The 18,442-nt window shown below is 39.9% G+C and overlaps 1 protein-coding gene across 6 annotated transcripts in view; it reads right to left on the bottom strand.

Annotated features, from left to right (window-relative positions):
* The window catches only part of LOC135223644 (unconventional myosin-XVIIIa-like), a 1,035,943-nt gene that overhangs the window by 847,783 nt on the left and 169,718 nt on the right, over nt 1-18,442 (bottom strand). The gene's annotated exons all lie outside the window — the stretch shown is intronic.

Genomic DNA, 18,442 nt, shown 5'->3' with positions numbered 1-18,442 from the left:
CAACAACACAACTTGACCGAGTTTCAATGACTTCAACACTTCACAGACCGCTGCCGACACTACTGATCCTCACAGGCTATGACCAAAAACTGACTCAAAACTCTGATCTTGACAACCAACTCCAGTTGCACCAGCAGACAACCCAGAACTCACCAACAGCCAATTCAATTGTTAACCATCCATCCACCAATTACACCCTCTCTCTCTCTCTCTAGGACTTTGTCAAATGGAACTCCCATAACTCCTCCATATTTCCTCCCCCCGTTACATTTGGCAACATCTCTTTACACTTGCAACACCCACACCAAATAGTCTTACGCAACACCCACGGATGCTCGGACACAGGCCCCCCTGGATCTTGTTTGAGGGCCCTCATACACACTCTCGTTACACTGCCATCCACTTCTCCCAGACCACTTCCAGTCAGACTCCCAATATCATCTCCCTCACTACTATCCTCCCAAATCACATTCACTATCTCATCTACCCCTTCTAATTCTTGTCCCAATATCTCTTGTAACTCTGCCACCAAATCACTCACCTCATTTACACTCCTGCCAAACTCCTGAAGAGGCTCATTCATAATGCCAACCACATCCTTACTTCCTGATTCCCTTCCTGCTGAAATCTCACTAAACCCTGACAATTCAAACCCACACTCTATAAGTATCATTCCTCCGCTCAAAGTCATCCGTATTACATGCCTTATCCACCATTTTTATCCTAACACTAACCCCTCTATCATGCAGCTCACGTTTCTCCCTTTCATTCCCTTTCCTTACCTTCTTCCGCATTCTTCCATACTCAACCAACACCAACTGCCGATCTTCCAGACCCATTTGCTTACTGACACTCGGCTCACATTTATTCATTTTCAAACTCTCACTCATCGCATTCTCCCGAACATACTGAATGCCCAACTGAATCCCCTTAACACCTATTTTCCCGAATTCCCAGCCTGACTCATCCTCTTTTGCCTACACACACTCGCCACATGACCATCCATTCCACACATAATTCGCTCGTGGTTCACTACACATCCTAGTATAATGCCTGTTCTTTCCACAGTTGCCGCAAACCACATTCACACGGGAACCCCGACATCTACTCGCTATATGCCCTATCTGCCCACACCTGTAACATTTAATATCCCTATCTTTCTTACACACGCTCACTAAATGCCCTATTTGCCCACACCCGAAGCACGCTCCTAATGCCCACCGACATTCATTCTTCTTGTGTCCTGACTTACCACATCTGTAACACTGCTGCTCTCTTGCTAACATCTAACTGACCCTACTCTTCCAATACTCACACTCCTATCTCTTTTAGGGCTTACTACACTCACGTCACTTGCTCTAACACTCCTATCAACTACTCACTCTGCCATTTGCCTCGGCCCTTCAAAAACTGCCTCACTATAGCTCTTAAACTCTGGTATAACCTCAGCTACTTCAGTCCTAACAATAACACTTCTACTCTCTTTCATACAACTATCTAGCTCAAATACTTCTTAAATGTCGTTCCACGTTAACCTTTCATTCGTCCATCTCATTTTCTTCTTACGTTTCAGATTAATAAACTCGTATACGCTTTCTGGTACAGTCACCAACAACTTTTAACACTAACTCTTTACACTCATTTATTCCTTCGTCCCCAAACTTTTTCCTAGCTAATGTTTCTAACCTGCACACATACATCGACGACGACTCACCAACATTCATTCTTGCCTCTTCAAAATCTTGCTTTCTCCTATATCTAATGCTACTCTTTATTCTCTTTGCCTGTTCTACAATCCTGGCTTTCACACACTCATATGGCACATTCCCTACACTCATCATTACTGCATAAATACTCAACAAAAATCCTGTCAAAAAGCTACCTAACTCTCTTGCCCAGACTCTCTTGCTATCCCCATACTTAGCCTCACAATACTTCTCACATTCCTTAAAAAAGTCCCCTATGTCCCTCTACCATATTCCTCGTATTGTTCACATCGGGGTACCTCTCTCATATACACAGCCTTTCGTACTTCCTGCTCACTTTCACTCTCACTTTCACTACTTCCATTGTGATCCTTCTTTCCCTCTTCCAAATACAGCGAATCCACTTCCATACTCACGTCAATACTCTTACTACGCTCTTCTTACTCTTCTTTCTACCCACCTGTTTCCACTCACCGCTATCTAAATCATTCTCAGCCCTTTCCCCAACGTATTCAGTCCTAGTCTCATCCTGTCCGTCACCCTTACTAACCTTCTTTCCCTTAGTCTTCTTTTCCTCAGCCCCCTTCTAAAGGCCACCACTAACATTCAGTTATGCCTGCGCAGTTATAACGGCACAGCTGGACTGTGCAGTTTAACTGAACATTAGTGTGGACCACCTGCACAGTTTTTCTGGCCTACGCAGGCGGCCTGGGTAAATGGCTCATCTCAATCAATGAGCACCAGGGCAAACAGCTGTGCATGAGCGTTTTATTGAAATGAAAAGTATTTATGCCTAAATTGAGGATATATTGGATTTACTTGTTTTTAATAATTAACCCTCTTACGCCGAAGCCCTAAAAATCAAAACCTCTCCCGTATGCCGGCGCCGGTTTGGAGTGAGCGCGGAAGCGGAAAAAATAATTTTTTCAAAAAATCACAGCGTGCTTATTTTTGAAGATTAAGAGTTCATTTTTGGCTCATTTTTTTTTGTCATTGCCTGAAGTTTAGTATGCAATCATCAGAAATGAAAAATAATGTCATTATCATATGTAAATAATGCGATATATGGTAGCGAAAAAAAAAAATTCATAGATAATTGTATTCAAATCACGCTGTGCAAAAAACGGTCAAAGCTAACGAGTTACTTTTTTTTCGTTGTATTGTACACTAAATTGCAATCATTTTGATATATAATACATAGTAAAACAATAAAAGCAACACCGGAAAAATATTATCACAAAATGATCTACGAATTCGTAACGCGCGGACGTAAAAAAATGTTATTTTCAAAAATTCACCGTAATTCTAAATATTGTTCTAAAGACTTCCAATTTGTTTCAAAATTAAGACAAATGATTGAATATTACGATACTGTAAGAGTTTTAGATTAGAATTGGAGATTTCGACCATTTCGGACGAGTTAAATTTGACCGAATGTCAAAATTTTTATATATATATTTTCTTATATGCACATATTTCGGAGATGGAAAAAGCTACAACCTTCAATTATTTTTTATTGTATTTTTCATGAATTTGCGCACATTTTGATATATAAAACTCTATAAAACGGCTAATATGAAAAGGAGCAAATATTAGGATAATGCGATGTACGTATTTCGGAGACTTGCGGCCGCGAATTGGCGCGCGGAGTGAAGGTAAATATATTTTTCAAAAATTCACCATAAATCACAATATTGTTCTAGAGACTTCAAATTTGTTTCAAAATGAAGAAAAATGACGGAATATTACTAGGCCGTAAGAGTTTTAGCTTAAAATTGCGTTTTTCAACTATTTCGGTAGAGTCAAATTTGACCGAAAGTGGTTTTTTTTCTATTTATCGTGATTTATATGCAAATATTTCGAAAAAAGAGAAAAGCTACAACCTTCAATCATTTTTAGTTGTATTCTACATGAAATTGCGCACATTTTCATATATAAAACTTTATGTAACAGCTAATTTTAAATGGTGTAAACATTTCGACAATCGCACAAAAAAAATTGATTTTTTCGGAAGAGTTACCGCGCGGACGTAAGGAAAATGTTTTTTTTTTTTTCATAAATTCACCATAAATCGAAATATTGTGCTAGAGACTTCCAATTTGTTGCAAAATGAAGGTAAATGATTGAATATTACTAGAATATAAGAGTTTTAGCTTACAATTGCGTTTTTCAACCATTTCGGTAGAGTCAAAGTTGACCGAAAGTTGAAATTTTTGCACTTAACGTTATTTATATGAAAATATTTCGAAACTGATAAAAGCTACAACCATGGGTTGTTTTTAGTTGTATTGTGCATGAAATTGCGCACATTTCCATATATAAAACTTTATGTAACGGCAAATTTAAAGGGTGCAAACATTAGGACAATCGCACGAAAAAATTTATCGGAAGAGTTATCGCACGAACGTAAGGAAAAAGTTTTTTCATAAATTCACCATAAATCGAAATATTGTGCTAGAGACGTCCAATTTGTTGCAAAATGAAGGAAAATGATTGAATATTACTATAATATAAGAATTTTAGCTTACAATTGCGTTTCTCGACTATTTCGGTAGAGTCAAAGTTGACCGAAGGTTGAAATTTTTGCACTTATCGTTATTTATATGAAAATATTTCAAAACTGATAAAAGCTACAATCATAAGTATTTCTTTGTTGTATTTTACATGAAATTGTGCACATTTTCATATATAATACTTCATGTAAAGGATAATTTAAAATGGTGCAAAAATTATGTCAAAGTGACGAAATAATTTTTGAGATGTGTCACTGATACTTTTTAGTGCGATAAGAAAGAAATTCGCGCTTGCGCGCCTGCGTAGCGATTGTAAACAAAACAACGCCTTGATCCGTGAACTCCCAGCATCCCCCAAGGCTCGTGATTCAAAAGTTTTCGGCTGGTAGGCCTATAAGTATTTTTCCGCGAATTTAAAAAAAAACTTTTTTGAGCCGACGTATGATACGTCCAATCGGCATACGGGAGACATTTTGACTCGACGTTTAATACGTCCAATCAGCGTAAGAGGGTTAATATGGAAGTCAGAATAATATATAAAAACTCCACTGTCCCTCAACACCTAGGAGCTAATCCCCAGGTAGTCGATTTTTCTACCTGGGGATTAGCAAATTTCACACCTTTCAATGAGGTGTTAATTACTTGTCACACATTTAGGTGTGAACATGGACCATAAAGGTGTGAATATAACAAATAGGTGTGAATTTTACAGGTTTCCCACAATCGTGTCAGCGCCGCGCAAAACTCTACGGAGATAAAAACCCTGATCTCAAAGTACCTCATAGTCTACAGAGGTAAAAAACCCCAATTTCAACCCTGACCCCAAATTTCCTCATACTCTACAGAGGTAAAAACCCTGATTTCAACCCCGACCCCAAAGTTCCTCATAGTCTACAGAGGTAAAAACCCTGATTTCAACTTTTGCCCCAAATTCCCTCCACTAGCCCTCGATGATGTCTTAAAACTTGAAATCACAGGTTCCAACATGTCCCCCGAAATCACTCCCAAACGCAAATTCTTTAAGTCAATAGGGTACACTGAAAATTATCTTAACAAAACCCATTTCAGTCTTAATCATTTATAATATGTGTATATAGATACATAATATTCCATACATAAAGAGGTTAAATGGAAAATCAGATTACATACAGAATTGTTATTGTTTTTGTAAAAAAAGTCATACAGAAATACATGGGGAATGGTATACATGAATTAATATTCGATACAAAGTCATACAAGAATACACTGGAAAAGGTGTACAAAAGAATACACAGACATGATATACATTTGTTTTACGAAAATAATACATCATTGAGACACATTGCTAGTATATACCACACACACATCCTCTCCAGTTTCCCGACTGTGTGTGAAAGATAATTCATCTAATACATTTAAGCTTTTAAATCTTGATAAGTTCTTCATATATAAATCTTCCACATATCTTTCCTCTAGCAGGTATAAATTCTCTTTCACGATGACCATGCAAGTGATTTTACCAATTTTTTTCATTTCATCACTGAATGTAGATATCAGTGGGGAACATAACATATTTGAAATAGTCATACAATGATTTAAATAATTCTTCCTTTAATTTCTCCACTGAAGAAAAAAAGTGGTTGAACCTCATCTGCTTGGTATCCCTGCTCAAACGGTCAGCATAGTCCTCATCTTTGGAATATGCTACACTCTTATGGGCGTATTCATTATCTTCAACAGGGGCACTGATGCCATATTGGTCTAATAAAGTAACTATGGTAGGGAGATCTACTTCAACAGGTAATATTTTCAGGCCTTTTCACAATGACAGACCCTTCAACACCGTGATCGCGAAGACAGGCGTATGTTGCACCAGCTCGAGAATATGGAAAGCCTGCAATCTCAGCGTATGGATAACTTCGAACAACGTCTTCAACCACACCGTAATTCCTGCATGTAACACAATTAGTGGCCACTAATAAACAAGTATTTCTCTTCCTGAACCTATTTCGGACAAGTTCCCGAAAACTAACTTGCACGAGAAGGTTGACAAAGCCATGGCGAGTGTGTGCATCTTAACATTCCAATGGTTCAAGAGTTAACGAGCCACCGAATCCCACAATCGAGCTTCCCCGCTCCCCTGACACTACGAGTCATTAAAGATGATCCCCTTTATCACAATCACTGATTAAACAAGTTGTATCATGCCACCCTCCAAGACCACCACCTGAAGCTACGAATCACAGTAAAGCCCGAACCACTTTTGAACTGTTATCTCAACCTCGTGATTAAATAAGCTGTATCATGTAAAGGGTTAATCACATGATTAAACAAGCTGTATCAGTTTCCCAACATGTTAATAAGGTACCCACGCACCCGCCATTTTCTTTTTCGCATGTCCCACCATCTTCCTACGACTACCACTACTGCCTCTTTTCAATGCACTGCGACATTCTTCTATTGGTTTTTTAATAGCTGCATTCCTTGACATCCAATCTTTAACCCCTGCCATCTCAATTAAGTAGTGATAATTGGAAATATTATCAACGTTGGTTTTCTACTCCCTTGAAATTCTCAAGTGATATCTAAAATATTATAACCTGCGAGTGGATGAGCTAAATCCCCTTCTTCATTCCATTCAATCTAGCTAGAATTTTGTAAGTGTTTAACAAAAGCTGTAACATACGACTTTTGAGGTTCTTTAAATAATATTGGAATAATACCTGTTAAATGCGGCTAATATCCCCTTTAACTGTTTTCAACGTAATCGGAGCATTTCCTCCCTCCTCCCCAGCTACTTCAGCTACCTTGCCCACACCCTTTATAGGAGAATGAGGAGGTCCCATGAGTGATTTAGCCACCGTGGGAAATTTTGCATTCATTTTAACATTAAGAGGTATGTGCATGTCACTAACAGTTGTATCCAACTTACCATTATCCTCAAGGTTAGTATAATTATCAATATTATCACAAACCTCCTTTCTATTCATTAACCTCTCGTATGTAACGGCAAGGATAACATAAAACTCTTTCATTTTTCGGCAATTAAAAAGACTCCCTATCAAACTCGTGGCTAAAGGTAGTAACATGGATAAAATAGCGCCCCCTTTACGGCTTTTCAATATATTTTTCTTTTTGGCTACAGACGTTGTTTTCAAGGACACAAGATGAATTACACACCCAGACTTTCTTAACCCTTAAACACCGAGCGGCTATTTCCCAAAGAGTGTCTCATATGACGGCGGCGTTCGGGAGTTAAGTGCCGAAGCGGAAAAAAATATTTTTTTCATAAAATCACCTCACGTTTAATTTTCAAGATAAAAGAGTTCATTTTTGGCTCCTTTTTTTGTCATTGCCTGAAGTTTAGTATGCAACCATCAGAAAACAAAAAAAAAAATTAAAAAAAAATCTTTTCTATATATAATTTGTATACAAATCGGGCTGTGAGCAAAACGGTTAAAGCTAATGAGTTAATTTTTTTTCATTGTATTGTACACTAAATTGCGATGATTTTGGTATATAACAAATTGTAAAATGATCAAAGCAACCCAGAGAAAATATTATCACAAAATGATGCATGAATTTGTAACACGCGGAAGTAAAAAAGTTTTTTTCAAAAATTCACCATAAATCGAAATGTTGTGCTAGAGACTTCCAGTTTGTTGCAAAATGAAGGTAATTGATTGAATATTACTAGAATGTAAAAGTTTTGGCTTACAATTGCAGTTTTCGACCATTTCAAAGTGAATGAGAGCACAGTGAGATACATAAAGAAAAAAGAAAAGGAAATAAGACAGTGTTAGTATGCCATACTATGGTACCGCAAAGGCTGTGCCCACAGTGAGAGACAAAACCATCATGAAAATGGAATCTGCACTCACGTTCTGGATCAAGGACTACAGGAAGAAGAACGTGCCCCTTGACTCCAAGATCATACGCCAAAAAGCACAACAGATCTACCAGCAGCTATCAACTCCTACTGCTTCACAAGGTGGTGAGGAAGAGGAAGCCGAAGCTGAAGATGTAGAGGCACTGGAAGGCTATGAAGAAGAGACATTGGAATTCTTGGGCTTTGGAGAACCAGCTCCTGAAGAGGAAGACGAAGAAGAAGAACCACAACTGGGACCATCCTCAGCTCCCCAAGGATTTCAGGCGAGCAAAGGTTGGTTCCACCAGTTCAAGAAAAGGTTCCACCTATATTATTTTTCCCTACATGGGGAAGCTGCATCTGCAGACAAAGAGGCAGCCGCGAAATATCCGGAGGCCTTCATGAAAATAATCCAGGAGAAAGGATATCGCCCAGAACAGGTGTTCAATATGGACGAAACTGGCCTGTTCTGGAAGAAAATGCCGTCCCGGACGTACCTTATGAAGGATGAAGCTAAAGCCTCCGGATTCAAGGCACAAAAGGACAGGGTGACCCTCCTGATGTGCAGGAATGCAGCTGGTTTTATGCTGAAACCAGGCCTTATTTACAAGGCTGCAAATCCCAGGGCACTCAAGAACAAGAACAAGGCTTTACTGCCCATCTTCTGGATGCATAATCCCAAGGCCTGGGTCACCAAAGTCCTGACGGAGTACTGGTTTCACCAGAGTTTCATTCCTCAAGTTAGGCAATACCTGGCCGATTTGAACATCAACTTCAAGGTCTTGCTCATAATGGACAATGCTGGTGGCCACCCTCTCGATCTTTATTCCAAGGGAGTCCAGCTTGAGTTCCTTCCTCCCAACACCACCTCTCTCCTCCAGCCTATGGATCAGGGCGTCATCTGTGCCTTTAAGGCACTCTACACCGGGAACTCCCTCCAGCACCTTGTTGATGCAATGGACTGTGACAGTAATTTATGCTGAAAGATTATTGGCGTAAATTCATGATTGCCACGTGTCTGTCTGTCACCGACTGGTCATTGAAGGACATGAAGGAGACGCTGAATGCCTGCTGGAGTAAGTTGTGGCCAGACTGTGTCCATAATTATACAGGCTTTTCTCCCCAGGAAATCCAGCATTCAGCCATTAATAAGGCAGTCCAGTTGGCAAAAATTCTTGGTGGTGAGGGCTTTGACGATATCACCGAGGAAGAAGTTGGCACCCTCATTGATGCCCACTCTGACCCCCTTACAGACCAGGACTTGGAAGAGCTGACGAAGTCTGCCAGTGAGGAAGAAGACACTCCAGGTTCAGGAGAGAATCAGGAGGAGGAAGAGGAGGGCCTGACTTTGGAACACCTGTCCCAAGTTAAAAAAATGGTAAATGACCTCCAGGAGTTTGTCGCAACATGGGATCCTTACATGGAGCGCTCCTTGAAGTTTTCTAATATTCTTGACACAGCATTGGCGCCCTATAATCAAGCTCTCACCACCATGAAGAAGCAACGGCAGCAGTTGCCAATCACAATGTTCATCACACAAATGAAGAAAGACCCTCCAAAGCCTCCCAAATCGCCTGAAGTAGTGCCTCTTGAATCGCCTGAAGAAGTGCCTCCCAAATCGCCTGAGTCACTGCCTCCCGAAGCGCCTCCTGAAGGTGAAGAGGCGCCCTCAGAGGATATGTAACTCCTCTGCTTAGCTGTGCAGTCATATCTTCATCGTCATTCATCGGACTGCACGGCTAATTCATCATCATCATCTTTAATCAACATTCATCACTGGTGAGTACCCTGTTTACATATGTTGTACTAGCGTAAAACAATTGTTTAATGTTCATACATATTTTGTTCTTTTTCTCTATCTCTTGTGATTTTACATACAATTGTTTCCCTTGTAAAAAGAAAATGGATGTCTTAAATAGTAACTGTATGAGAGAAAACGTGCATGACTGAATACTTATGGGGGACTGGATTATTTTCACATACGGAACTAAGTCATGCAGTACGTACATATGTATTTATGTAGTATAACCATAAAATGTAAGATTTACTTTAAAACAATATCAATAATATTTCAAAGATTAATATGAACCATAATAGGATATTTTATGTATATTTGATGAAGGATGGTCTTTTTAGGGATACTTTGGTGTTTGTATGTTCAAGATAGGAGTTTATGAGCATTTTTAGAGGGTGGTTCCAAACATTTGCGGGTTCTAACTATTCACTGGGGGTCTGGTACACATCCCCCGCGAATACAGGGGGGACCACTGTATATCATGTCTGCGTACTCTTATGTACCCCTTTTCCAGTGTATTCTTGTATGACTTTGTATCGAATATTAATTCATGTATACCATTCCCCATGTATTTCTGTATGACTTTTTTTACAAAAACAAAAACAATTCTGTACGTCATCTGATTTTCCACTTAACCTCTCTATGTATGGAATATTATGCATCTATATACACATATCATAAATGATTAAGACTGAAATGGGTTTTGTTAAGTTAATTTTCAGTGTACCCTATTGACTTAAAAAAATTTGCGTTTGGGAGTGATTTCGGGGAAACATGTTGGAACCTGTGATTTCAAGTTTTAAGATATCATCGACGGCTAGTGGAGGGAATTTGGGGTGAGGGTTAAAATCAGGGTTTTTACCTCTGTAGACTATGAGGAAATTTGGGGTCAGGGTTGAAATCAGGGTTTTTTTTTACCTCTGTAGACTATGAGGTACTTTGGGGTCAGGGTTGAAATCAGGGTTTTTATCTCTGTAGAGTTTTGCATGACACCGACACGACCGTGAGAAACCTGTGAAATTTCACACCTATTTGTTATATTCACACCTTTATGGTCAATTTGTCAATTTTCACACCTAAATGTGTGAAAAGTAATTAAAATGTGTGAAATTTCAAGTTTCAAACCTAGGTGCTAATAGCCAGGTAGAAAAATCGACTACCTGGGGGTTAGCACCTAGGTGTTGAGGGACAGTGGGGTTTTTCCCCCCACTATTTATAATTTTGTCATTGTTCCACAGGAAAAATAATAGTGTATAATGCAGGCTGAAAGTGACATCATCATTCTTGAATGTCTTGTAGATTTCATTGAAATCTATATGAATAAGACTTTGCTTTGGCAAGTAAAATCCAAAGGCTATCGAACATGTGTGTGTATTCGTGGTAATAAACCATATATGTAAGACAGTTTTTCAATTAGAATAAATATTTATTATGGCAAAATAATGTAAAACAAGAATAGGCCTAGTATATGCATCTATTCATGATTATGCACCATGTATGTATTTCGTTTTTAAAATGAGAACAAATTAATATTCTATGTTCTGACCAAACAAAATAAAAAAAAATATTGGACTATGTATGTTTTTTATTGCTTACATTTCACGGAAGTTCTCTTTGAAATGAAATTAGACTAATAGACACTCTAATGAAACACAAGAAGACAGCAGTAAACTAAGGATTTTCATTCATTGTAACACGTCATAAGAAATTCTATCTTTAAACGAAAACGAATCAGTATTAACCCTTTTAATAAAATGGAAAAAAATATTAGGCCTATGTATGTCAACTTTGAGACTAAAGCAAACAATTATATGAACTTAATCATCTTTCCATGGAACTCTTCCTTCCTTCATAACATATTTAATAAACATTATGAAAGTCTGTAGGGCCAAATTTAAACTCTTAACAATTTCACATGGGAGTATTTAATTCGTTTTCATCAACCATACTTTCACTGGACGTCTTACTTGACGTTTATGGGATTTTTATGATGTAAACAAGTCAATTACAGCCAGAGCATCGTGTGCTGACGCCATGGATGCTACAGAAGACTGAGGAAACGGCCTGTATCGTTAGTCCGCCTACGTAGTTATAACTGTGCAGGCATAACTGAACTTTAGTGGCAAGCTTTATTCTTGTCCTCAGGTTTATTCTAATCCTGTGTCTTCAGTCTTCCCCTTCTTTCCCTTACTTATCACAACCAAATCACCTTCGTCACTCGTACTCTCATCCACTCGCTCTTCCACTTTCTTTACCACTTCTGGCCCATCACAAGACCCAGTAGGCCTACCTCCTACTGCTCCCTCCCATGAATCCCTTCATCATCTCTTGCACTGCATTCATCATTACTCCGAACTTTTCGTCCATCTTCTCAACCATTCTCTCTTCTGCTCCTTTCACCTCTTCTTTCATTTCCACTTTCGCACTCCTTAGCATTCCTCTCACTTCCTCCATCTCGCTCTTCAGCTTCTCACACTCTTCCCTCAACCTCTCATTCGCCATTTCCAATCTTTCCTTAGCTTCCCTCACCAACCGCAACTCCTCCTTCAGCCTCTCCATCTCCTTCAACCCTTCATCCTCACTTTCCTTCACCAATCACACAACTCACTACCCCGATCATCCTGCAGCTTCTGCACCAGCAGTCCCTGCTCAGGCACCAAACAATAATGTGGTGGGATCACAAGCTCAAAAAACAAGCGGGCAAAATCCCCCTCACATAAACTTAACCAATCCAGCTGCCAAATTCACCCTCAGTCACACTTTCCTCTTTACACTACGGAATACATGCAGGACAATTGACCCACCTACACAGAACAAAAAAAACACAAACACATGTACTCACCCAATTGCAGATACTCGGTTCTATGCTGTGCCGTCCGCTGGTCGAGGTCACTGAGACACCACCAACAACAAAGACAACAACCAAAATCCACAATTCCGCAACTCAACAACAACACAACAACCAAGGACTACAACTCAACAACAACACAACAACCAAGGACTACAACTCAACAACAACACAACAACCAAGGACCACAACCCCAAAAGTAACAAACAAGGAATACAACCACAACTCAACAGCACAGCAACAAACAAGGAACAAAACCACAACAAAAGACCACGGCACAACCAATCACCAACACAAAAAAACAACAACACAAAAAGGCAACACACATCCACTAACAACACCAACAAATCACAACAGCTCACCAACAACAACAACCCTCAACTACAACAACTCACATATAACCCACAGAAACTCACAGGCACAACAAATCCAACAACACAGGCCAACAACTCCAAAGCAAACAAAATCAAACTTAGCAACAACTAAACAACAAATCAACAACACACAACTCAACTGAGTTTCAATGCCTTAAACACTTCACAGACCGCTGCCAACACTACTGATCCTCACAGGCTCTGACCAAAAACTGACTCAAAACTCTGATCTTGACAACCAACTACAACTGCACCAGCAGACAACTCAGAACTAAGCCAATTCAATCGTTAACCATCCATCCACCAATTACGCCCTCTCTCTCTCTCTCTCTCTCTCTCTCTCTCTCTCTCAAACCCCCAGATGTTGAAGCCTTGCCAAGGATGGGGGGCTTAGGGGTCAGCAGCTGGGCCCTGATGCCTGGTGGGAACTGCTTTCTCGCTGGGCCTTGGTGCCCAGCTGTTGATCCAACAAAATAAGTCAGCCTTTTTTCTTCTACTAAAAACATTTCATCTTTCTGCCTTCCTCCCCCTATAAGGTATGGATTCTACGATGATGACTATTGGCCAGGTTTTGGACATGATTTAGTCTAAATCTTGGGATTTGAAGGAGGGTGAGGATGGACGGCATGCCACCTCACCTGTAGAACTCTAGTCCTGACGTGGTCGAGCGAGGGGAAAGTTTAATGTCAAACCCTATCCTCAGTGCCGGGTCTGATCTCGGTGGACATCATGACGCCTTAGCACTGGAGATAGAGTGTATATCCAGTAATTACCCCTAGGACGACCCTAATTAAAGGGATGACCCATCCTCTAAGTGTGACTCCATGGTGGGTATAGGAAATATCTGGATGAACTATGTATTTTACGTTCTATGGCAACCCCCCCTATTTCTGTTGACGACCCTATGCTTTCATTGAAGGACTTGTCCACGGAACCCAAACATAAATTTTTCATGGTCGGTCCCCAGGATCAATGTAGTATCCCTGGGCCGAATGACAGACGGACACAGCTGACGACCCAAAGCAATGCGAGTAAATATAATACAGCCAGGAAATCTAAACAAAAAGCATCTGGTTCCAGTATTGTCACACTGGAATTATTTGCCATGAAGAAAAATAATAAGTATGAAATAGCTCCTGGGGTCTTTGTACCCAATTCCTTTAATAAATACCTGAATTTGAAGCTAGAAGGTGACAATATAGACATCTTTAAGTACACAGGGAAATCGTGATATGTTGTGGCAGACAGCCAAAAATAACACCGCAGAATGGAAATATGCTCCTTGTAGAAAGCATCTCCCCAGAGGAAAGTATTAAGTTGATGGGACTGTCAGACCTTGCTGGAGTTACGGTTGAGTGCACTCCCCCCTCCAGCCTGAGCTCCAGCAAGGGCTTGATTTATGCCCCTCAGTTGATGGCTTTCTCTGAGGAGAGACTTTTAACAGAATTAAAAGACCAGGGTGTAATAAAGGTGGAAAGGATGTCAAAGAAGGTTGATACATAATAACAGAATACCTCAGCCTACCTTAATATTAACTTTTGACACCTTAAGACTTCCGGAATATGTCTTTCCAGCCTGGTATAGGTTTAAGGTAAAGCAGTACATCCCGAGACCCAGAGGGTGTTTCCATTGCCAGCATTTTGGACACACCCTACAATCATACCGATTCAAATTGCAAGAAAATCCTGCAGTCTGTGTCAACTGTGGAGAGGATGAGCATGGTATGTGCACCAAGGAACCTAAATGTGTTCACTGTGGTGAGGGACATGCATCATCAACTTAGCAGTGATATATATTTACTCGAAAAGGAAATCCAAGCCATTAGAGTAATAGAAAGAAAAACATTTAAGGAAGCACGAGAGAGAGCCAAAGCAAAGATTGTAAGACCCGGTCTAAGTTTTGCTACTGTAGTAGCAAAATTAAGAAACCAAAAGAAAGAGACAAATAAAAAAAACCCAAGTTAGAAGCACAAAGGTAGAATCAAATAAAGAATCATTAAAGAGACAGCTAACTGAATCATTAGAGTCAATTGATGATGAGAAAGTAAAGACAAGGTTCACTAGAACCAACAAGAAAGGCCCTAGTATGGAACTGGAAAAAATTGAAGTGCCAGTTGAGATACACCCTCCACCATCTGCCTCATTGGAGGCAAGGCCAGTGGTTGCTGGTCAGGTGCCAACTCCTCTTTGGAGGAAAAACCAGCAGATGCTGGTCCCCTGGTGCCAGTCCTCGCTGGTACTTCTGCCTCATTAGAGGCGGAGCTGGCAACCGCCAGCAATACAAAGACTCTTGAGGTGGTCTCTTTAGAGAACACCTCTGCTTTCTCCATCTCGACAGAGATGGAGAGTGAAGAAACTAAAAAACCCTTCAGTGTCAAGGACACTGAAGGATAAGATGTTGGCTCTATGAAGGCAATAACTCCACCCAAGAGGCCAACAAAACCTTCCATTAAAATGCCTCCCCCTAGTAGAAAAAAGAGCTCTCCCAGTCTTGTCAAAAGGAACCATAATATTGGTCCCAAACATAAATAAATTCACTTCCATTATTCAATGGAATTGTCAGGGACTGCAAGCAAAGTATGAGGAAGTCAAGCTTTTGATCTATGAGCACTCCCCTGTAGGGTTATGTTTGCAGGAGACCATGCTAGGTGAATATACACCTTGTCCTAGGGAATATGTTCACTATAGAACTAAATTTGATTTAGAGGTGGGAAATCATGGTGGATCCCTCATCTACATCCGTCGAGATGTGCCACACTACCAAGTGAAACTAAATACTCCACTTCAAGCTGTGGCTGTAAGAATTAATTTAAGAAGGAAATAAACTTTATGTTCCCTTTACATTCCACCCAATAGCCATGTCTCCCAAGAGAACTTAATATACTTGACGCAGCAACTACCAGAGCCATTTCTTCTACTTGGTGACTTCAATAGTAGACATCCATTGTGGGGAAATGTAACATCAAATCAAAAAGGGAATACGATGGCATCTTTAATAGAAAATGAAGATAGTATAGGTCTTCTTAATACTGGAGAACCTACCCATTACCACATTCAGACAGGCACCGTCTCCTGCATCGACCTTTCAATATGTAGCTCCAATTGCAGTGTTGATTTTAGTTGGAGAACAAGTGATGACTGGCATACCAGTGACCATTCTCCAATTGTGATCGACACCAATGATGGTCCACCTATCCCGAGATCACCACGATGGTGCTTAGAGAAAGCAAATTGGAGAAAATTCAAAGATTTGAGTGAGTTGGAGGGGGATGCAAAAGATTTCCCAAGTGTAGACGATGCCATTGATCTACTCAATGGAACATTACATACTGCAGGTCTACACTTGATTCCTCGAACTAAAGGACTATTCAGGAGACGGCCAGTACCATGGTGGTCAGAAGACCTAAGGCTGTTACACCGAGCTACCAGGTCATCATTGACCAGGTGCCGTAGACATCGCACCTTGGACAATGTCATAATTTACAAACAGTGTAAGGCACGATTTCGAAAAGCCATGAAAGCTGCCAGAAGACAAGCATGGGCCGGATATGTATCCTCTATCAACAGCAGAACACCAGTTTGTAGCATTTGGAAGAAAATAAGAAAAATTCAGGGTAAATTTACACCCAATCCTCCTCCAGTACTTAAAGTGAATAATAATCATGTTACTGATGCCACAGAAATTAGTGATATGTTTTCTGAACACTTTGCTCGAGTCTCTGAAAAATCAGATAGTTCCCCAGGACATCATTTCAGAATGATGGAAGAACAGCAGATACTTGACTTTTCATCAAACAAAGCTGAATCATATAATATGCCTTTTTCTGAAAGGGAATTTGACTCTGCTTTAGCTAGGAGCAAGAACACTGCCCCTGGTCCAGATGAGATTCCTTATGAAATGTTTAAACACATTTCAAGGAACACAAAACTTTTTACAATAAGTATTATCAATAGAATATGGGATGAAAGCAGCTACCCTAGCATATGGGAATTAGCTACCATGTTACCATTCCTTAAGCCTGGAAAAGATTCTCTCTGTGCAGCAAGTTAATGCCCCATTGCTTTAACTTGCTGTTTGTGTAAATTGATGGAAAAAATGGTAAATGTAAGACTGATGTGGTATCTAGAGCACAACAATATTCTAACACCTTCTCAGTGTAGTTTTCGAAAAATGCACTCCACCCTGGACATCTTACTGCAACTTGAAGCCTCTGTCTGTGAAGCCTTTGCCTCCAAACAACATCATGTGACAGTGTTTTTTGATATAGAAAAGGCATATGACACTGCTTGGAGACATGGGATTCTGAAGACTATGCATTATAGTGGTCTACGAGGCAAATTACCTTTATTTGTGAAATCATTTTTACATCGTAGGTATTTTAAAGTTAAAGTTGGCAGTACTTTATCAGAGAATAAGTGCCAAGAAGAAGGTGTTCCCCAGGGCAGTGTCCTCAGTGTAACACTTTTTGCTCTGGCCATAAACAGTGTTGCAGCTGTTATTCCTAAAGAGGTCTTAAAGACACTGTTTATGGATGACTTGTCAATATCGTTTAATGCTACCCGGATGACTGTAGCCAAAAGAAAGCTACAATTAACAATAAATAAAATAGTAAGTTGGGCTGAGAAACAGGGTTTTAAAATCTCTGTAAGCAAGACTACTGCTGTCCACTTCTGTCATATCAGGGGAGTGCATCCTGATCCAGACCTGTATTTGTATGGCCGTAGAATCCCATGTGTTGAACAAGCACACTTCTTAGGCCTAGTTTTTGACAGTAGATTGACTTGGGTCCCCCATATCAAACATAAAAGCAAAGAGCCTAGAAGCTCTACAAATCTTGAAGGTGTTTTCTCACACCAGTTGGGGAGCTGATAGAAATCTTTTACTAAAGCTTCATAAATCTTTAATCTAATCAACGCTGTCATATGGTTGTGAAGTATATTCTTCAGCTTCCTCATAAACTTGAAAATTTTAGATTCAGTTCATCATTCAGGTATTCGTATAGCCACAGGAGCTTTCCGTTCATCACCAATATCTAGTTTGCTAGTTGATGCAGGAGAGATGCCCCTTGAACTCTATCACCAGTCATCATTACTTCGGTACTGGTTTAGAGTGCAAAGACTCCCCAAATCTCTGGCATTTGCTGTGGCAAATAGAAATATTTTTAATGGTTTTTACGAAAGTCATCCAAGGTATCCCATTCCTTTTAGCTATAGAATTAAACAAATTTTAGAGGATACAAATATTAAACAATTTCCCATTATCCCCTTTGTGTATCCCAGTACTCCTATCTGGAGGTTAGCTGATGTGAAATTCTGCAGGTACTTCAATGGAGCAAAGAGGGATAAATCTGATGAGGAAA

The sequence above is a fragment of the Macrobrachium nipponense genome, chromosome 10 (assembly GCF_015104395.2).
Source record: "Macrobrachium nipponense isolate FS-2020 chromosome 10, ASM1510439v2, whole genome shotgun sequence".
NCBI classification, from domain to species: Eukaryota; Metazoa; Arthropoda; class Malacostraca; order Decapoda; family Palaemonidae; genus Macrobrachium; species Macrobrachium nipponense.
The sequence above is the reverse complement of the archived record's forward strand: the minus strand, read 5'-3'. Positions and strand labels throughout refer to the sequence as shown.